This window comes from Patagioenas fasciata, chromosome 4 (genome assembly GCF_037038585.1).
Source record: "Patagioenas fasciata isolate bPatFas1 chromosome 4, bPatFas1.hap1, whole genome shotgun sequence".
In the NCBI taxonomy this organism is placed as follows: Eukaryota; Metazoa; Chordata; class Aves; order Columbiformes; family Columbidae; genus Patagioenas; species Patagioenas fasciata.
In genome coordinates this window covers 75,368,198-75,375,189 of record NC_092523.1, presented here as the reverse complement: position 1 = coordinate 75,375,189, position 6,992 = coordinate 75,368,198, and positions in this window count along the sequence as shown.

The window sequence follows — 6,992 nt, the reverse complement described above, 5'->3', positions numbered from 1 at the left end:
CCTAAGCCTGAAGGACATCCTTACTTTAAAAGTTTGTACTATGCACTGTACATTTATTTTATGTGTATTTATGTGTGTATATATATATATACACATGTATATATAAAATTAGCGTTTTGCCCATGAAAATGTTGTGCAAATTAAATGCAGAAAATATCCATATTATAATTAAAAAAAAATAATAGAAAACCACATAAAAAACCAAACAACAGTTTCTTTTCCTCCTGAATGAAAACAATTTTCATCTCTTCAGCTAATAAGGCTTTGAAGAATTCCATTAGTGCCACTATGGGCTATTTCAGTGCGTTTGCTCTTGACTGGTGATCACATCATTACCATTAAATTGTGCTGTAATGTGGTTTCTATCTCTGTGGCTTATAAGACCATTAATCTGAAGGAATCAATTCTTGGCAGCCTTCTATTTGACTGCTACCTGGGTGCAGACGACCAGCAGCCGCAGACACCCGTCCTCGCTGTCCAGCCACCTCAGTGAGGAGGTCACTGCCCACATTTGCCTGCCAGTGCTCACCATTCAGCCGTCACCGCGTCACCGAGATGCTCATGGGTCGGCTCGTGTCAGCGCTCCCTAGTGCAGACCAAGCCAAGCAAGACTTGCCGAGGCAGCGTAGGGACATGGGCTGAGTTAATCAGGCTGCTTTATGGCCAAAAGAAGTTAAGGAGCGTGAACAACTCCTTCTGCGGATCTTTGCGCTGACAGTCTGCAGCAGGAGGAGGATGACGAGGTGTTGGAGTCAGTAACCTCTTCCATTGGCACGGCTGGATTTGGGAGAGGGTGTCTACGTGCAGCCTGCTCACACAACCTATTTGCATTTTACACGCTGACGAATGCCTGATGGCAGAAAAAGACTACATCATCTAACTGAAGGGAACAAATAGTGTATTTCAGGAAGCAGAATTAGGTTTATCAGGTTATGTGGAATATTGTGTCCAGTTGTGGCCCCTCAGTTCCAGAAGGACAGGGAACTGCTGGAGAGAGTCCAGTGCAGGGCAACGAAGATGAAGGGAGTGGAGCATCTCCCATGTGAGGAAAGGCTGAGGTAGCTGGGGCTCTGGAGCTTGGAGAAGAGGAGACTGAGGGGTGACCTCAGTAATGTTTCTAAATATGTAAAGGGTGAGTGTCAGGAGGATGGAGCCAGGCTCTTCTCAGTGACAACCAATGATAGGACAACAGGCAATGGATACAAACTGGAACACAAGAGGTTCCACTTAAATATGAGAGAAAACTTCTCAGTGAGGGTGACAGAGCCTGGCCCAGGCTGCCCAGGGGGGTTGTGGAGTCTCCTTCTCTGCAGACATTCAAACCCGCCTGGACACCTTCCTGTGGAACCTCAGCTGGGTGTTCCTGCTCTGGTGGGGGGATTGGGCTGGATAATCTCTTGAAGTCCCTTCCAATCCCTGACATTCTGTGATTCTGTGATTCTGTTAGTTTCCATCTCAATGTAAATAAAGACAGAAGCTCCTATCCCAAAGAAACTAAGGACCTTCAAACAGATTGTGAGTCCTTCTTTGTAGCGATAAACTCGCTTCAGTAACCCTGTTGCTTTAAAAAGGCTGGTGTTCTGTATTTATTCAAATAACATTTTTAGTCATAATATTTGCTACTGTGTGTAGTAAGATGTCAAGTTTACACTCCGTTTTTATCTGAATAAATTGTTTCTCTGAGCTGTTAGTTTAATTTTTAACCATGCATTTCGTTAGGCTCCCCATAATGTATGTCAGGATTCACTTGCCAGATCAACTTCTCTGGACCTCTGCCTAAAAAGTGATTTGCCTGTCAAGCAGCCAGGACACTGTGGCTGAGTCAAGCTCCATAGGATACGCTCAGTTGTTGCCTGCTGGGCATCTGTACTGAGTTCATTTTAAGCCCCGTGAACCAAGGATTTTCAGCCTACTGTAACTCCCACCAAAACTTGTTTGTGAGTATGAACTGAAACTCCTGCTTTTTCAAGACTCTTCTCTTTGTTAGTCCAAAGCAACTTCCCCATCACAAAGCAGAAATCACCAAATTGTCTTCTTTCCCGTTCATCCTTTCATTTGTTCTTTCATGTACGTGCACACACACAAAACGAGAGAGAAAGATTATTCCAGTTCAGCTGTAAAACTACTGTCTGGAAACACGAAGTTTTAGTGCGAAGCTGCAAATCTATAATCACTCAAAACAGAGACCTAGAAGGAAAATCTTGCCTATCACTCATGACAGTCTTTTTTAGGCTCCATTCTCCTCATGATTTGTGAATTGCCAAACATAAGGTTCTCAAAGAATCCCACAGAAAATTTTTCATCTTTTGATAATTTCTACACCCCCCTATTTTACATTGAAATGGAACGATAATGAAGATTCATCTTCCTCTCCTTTTATCTGTGCCTTGCTCGCTTGCTTGTCTTTCCTCATTAGCTTTGATATCACAGTGCCATCTACTTGATCAACAGAATCAGGTTATTTTCCTTAGGAAATAACTGCCTGGCTGTAACCCCACAGAAATCAAAGGGCTGCTGGGTTCCTCAGCCAGTTCGCCTCTTCAGCACCTCCCGGCCCCTTGCACAGACTGACACAAAGCCCCGGCTGGACACTGATGGATCCACTGGTGCTGTGAGGACAATTTGAGCCCTGCCGACCCTTTTCTCAGCATCTCCTCTCCGGCAGGTGTTTCATTTTGAGAGCCAGATCTCTCTCTCTAGGCAGAAAACTCATCACCCTTTGTATATGTAAACTTGGGCAGAGCCTTTGTTCGGAGTAAGAAAGCTTTGCAGCAGTTGGAGGAGATGGATTGCATAGCCTGATAGGTTGAGCCATCCCTTCCTAAAAATACCCGCAGCCTCGCCTGAGCCCCGGCAGGCATCTGCTTTATTAATTTCTCCTACAAATATTTAGACAAGAAACACTACAGACAGGCCTAAAAGAAATTATCGCTGTGCACTTACTTCTAGAGACCTGTTTCTCTACAGGAATCACCAGTCTGGCAAGATCAACAATAGGAGTGAAGGTGACACTGCCACACTAAGTAACTTTTCACCCACAAGACAGGCTTTTTTTCTCTTCTGGTACTACTGAAAGATGTTTGAAGATTTTTCTTTTTCTTTCTGTGTATATTTCAAAATAATTTTGATTCATTCATTGTGAAATATCAATGTGTAGACTCCCATTTTACCTGTCCCCAAGCCTTCCTTTTTAATGCTTTTATCCTCACCCGTCACTTTGTTCTTACCTTCTCAGTATAGCTGCAGCAGCTAGGGTGTAGCAACAGTGCTCAAAGTCCTCGCTGGGCCTTACGTGTGGTTCTCCTTATCAAAGCCTCAACTTTTTGTCCCTCGGAAGATATCTTTGCTATGATTGATATGATTGATATGGTCTGTGCCTCCATGAAATGGGAGCAGGCACTGGAGTCACCCCACAGCACCATTTTTCCTATGTGCTCTGGGATAGTAAGTTATAAAGAAACCTTCTGTAACAGCTGTGAGGTATTATAAGAAAACAAGTAACTGTTTGCTTACTTAATGGCCATCAGTCTTCATGGCGCTCCCAGTTGGTTTACAGCTCAAGACCGAGATAAAGGTTAGCATTGACCGTGCAACAATAACCTCTTATATGTGACTAACACAGTTGCTTGGGAACACAATGCCAATATTTTCTGTGTCGACACCAGCACCTGTTCCGTCCCTTAAGCAGGGTGGCTTCTGTGCAAATAACTCCTATGTGAGTGCTCGCATCAACTGGATTCCACTTGGCTTTGTGGAATGAAATGAGCACAACATAGAGCGGTTAAAGAGATTTTCACATTAATTGTAAAAAGAGCGTTTTGTTTGCTTAGATGCCAAGTACTGCCTCTTGTTTTACGGATTAGGGACTTTGATACTGCTTTACCATCAGTTGTTACTGGAGCCAGAACGGAGCAGGCGTGATTTGGAAACTGAAAGAGGGTTGTTCGTACTATTGCGAGTGGCAGCTGAAGTAGAGTACTTCACATGCAGTTCTGATCATGTTTTCTGTGCCGTTTCTTATAGTCCAGGTAAAGTGCAGTAAACAATAATAAGAGTTTATAGGGGTATCTTGCTCAAATATGCATCTGATTGTTTTTACATATTCCTCCCACTGACTGCATGGGCACAGGTCATTACTGTAAAATGATCATTGGGTTTAACATGATGATGAATGAACCAGATGATATCTCAATGAACATGATGAATGTCTCAAACCTCCCTCCCTCCAGAGGCGATAGAGAAGGCACCAGTCCTGAATGCATGCTGAGTGGCACAGAGGAGATGTTTGGAGGCTGGGGAAAGTATTCATCTGCATTTCCAAACTGCTGTGTAAGCTGGCCCTGGGCTCCTGGCTGCCTCAGAAATAGCACTGCTGAAGCCAGGCGAACCATTGCAAGTACCAAGGCAGCAGCAAACCACAGCCAGCTTTCCCTGCAACCATTCCCTTGCTGAACAAACACATACCTTTTCACACTCCACAACTGAGCTGAGGAGGAAGAGGAAGACAACTTTTGCATGTGGGCAGATTGCTGTCGTAATAAACACCTGAACAAACTTTACTATATGCTATCTTGGCTGTAACTCTGCGTATGTGGCAGAGAACCTACAAAGCCAAGAATGTATAAAGTTTGCTCTTCAACCTCCACCCAGCCAAAATATATTCCCCAGTTCTTCCCCCAAACCATCTTAATTTAAATAAACAGAATGAAATTTCATATAAATGGTGAGATCTGTGTCTTGAAAAGCATGACACCGTAAAATCCTGGCTGGGGGAAATACCTTCTCTGAGCAATGCTGGCACAAGCAGCCGTCAGCCCGAGCCCCAGCTGCCCACATGTGTCCTGCACCGTCCCCTGCCTCACGCTGCCACAACTATTTGTGTAGCTGCAGATGAACTAAACAGGAGCACAGATCCAGATGGAAAATAGCCCAGGGGAAAGGGTGGAGGGAGGGAGTTTTCAGCCAGATCAGTTCCTCCATCTCATCTCAAATGCGGGTGTTTACACTCTGCAGCAATTGTGGGAACAGAATTATCCAGGGGAGGGGGGCCATCGGGGTGGTGACTGTTTAAACCTGTTTTACCGCCCTTGCTGAATGCTAAGCCATTGCTTTGGAAAAAAACCCTCAGAAAGTCCCCAGCGTAAGGAAATGAGGTTGTTGATTTCCCTCAGCACCCACCTTAATCTGTTTACTTGTTGCTGGGGCTTTGATGGTGGTCACAGGATGTCACTGGGTCAGTCCCTGCGTATGCCTCTCCTCGCTGCCACCACTGCTTTGCCTTTCAAGGAACTGTTGTGGTCTGCCTTGCAAAACAGAAAGAGTTTCTTAGGGAATATCAAAGAGGAGACGAGACGTAACACATGAATTGCCTACGTAATATGTGACTTTTCTGCGCGAGCACAAAACTCTTCCCAGTATCGCCCTCGCCGCTTTATTCCTCTGCCAGGCTGTGTTTGGGCTGGACACTTTGTGCTGCACTGGCACAGCGCTGCAGTTTGACGTCGTAAATTGATGACCAGTTTCGTAACCTTTTCTTTTCACTGCTGGGTTGAAACGTGGGGTTTTCATCAGGAGGTTGCATCACAGGACCAGCTTCTTAGAGACAAATAAAACTTGGAAAGGAGGTTACGCTACTACATCGCATCCCCGCTTGTTGTGTTTTACTACGCAGTCCTTTGGGGACACAGCGTGGCGACGCTAAAGCAATACGCTCTGCCGGCGTGTGTCAGAGGGACGTGAATCAGCGTATGTCAGGGGGACGTGAATCGTGTCCCCTGGCAGATGCTGTGGCAATGAGCGTGCGTGACAATGACACCGATTAGGCTGCGCCACGGGGCTCCCGCCAGGCAGGGAGGGCTGCAGGGGGTGGGTATCACAGCAGCAGCAGTGATTGCTACTGATGGCTGCTGGGGCTCTTCCCAGGATAAGTCTGATCCAGGCTCAGATGCCAGCAGCTCCTGCTGTTTTAACATGAGCTTGATTAGACCGGCGCTACGGAGGATCACTAGACAGTCCCTGCATGCCAGAGGCTAACAGACAGGATAATAAGATTCTTCCAGGGGCTGATCCAGAGGTATTACGAGCAGGTGTTATGGTGTCCAGTTCCTCAGCCATCTAAGCACAGTGATTTGTTACGACAGCCTTCGTGGGTCCTTGGCAGGCTTTCGTGTCACCTCTCTCTGCGTAGTGTAACACAGGACACAGCCTGATTTGAAATGAGCCTTGGCTGCGTGCTGCTTGAGAGGTTTTCATCTCCCTCCCAGCCCTTTTCTTCATTGTGCTGGTGGACCGGTGTCCCTTCAAACCTGTAGATCAGGATTTACCAGCCTGAAGGCTACCTATCTTGTTGGGGAGCCTGGTAAATGCAGTTTGATATGTGCGGGGTTGGTGTCCTGGCCAGGTTGCAGGTTGGGCACTTCAGGGAAGGAGAAGGAACGAGGGTCAAGGGGGTGGCTGCTCTTCTCTTCCCCTTTGCCTGCCCTCTGTTTCCCTGCTGTCCTGGCAGCACAGAAAGGGAAGGCGTCCGATGAAAGCGTGGCCGTGCCCTGTGACACTGAGCACCGCGCTGCCAGCGCACGCCAGGGGCAGCCCAGGCAGGGCCGTGAGAATGCGGCTGCACTTGGGGGTGCCGGCACCCATGGCCGCATTTCAGGGCGCTGGCACCCACGGGCCTGTGGCAGGGTGAGGAGTGTACCCTGGAGTGGGGAAAGCGGGCTGGGAACAGCCGCTGTTTTGGGGCTGGCTCTGAAACCGGCCCCGCCGGGCGCGCTTGCACACAAGGCAGGTGAATGCAAACACTGCCCGGGGCGGCAGCTTGCCGGGGGTGGAGCTGCTCCAGCACAGGTGGCAGGGCTGAGCCCCAGGGCCCTGCACTGCCTGGGGAGCCCTGCTCCAAAACCAAGCTCAAAGCAACCAGCCTTCACCTGGGCAGTGAGATCACCTCCCTAAAAACCAAGCTATTGCCCCCTCCCCGGCCACTGCCACCACCAAGC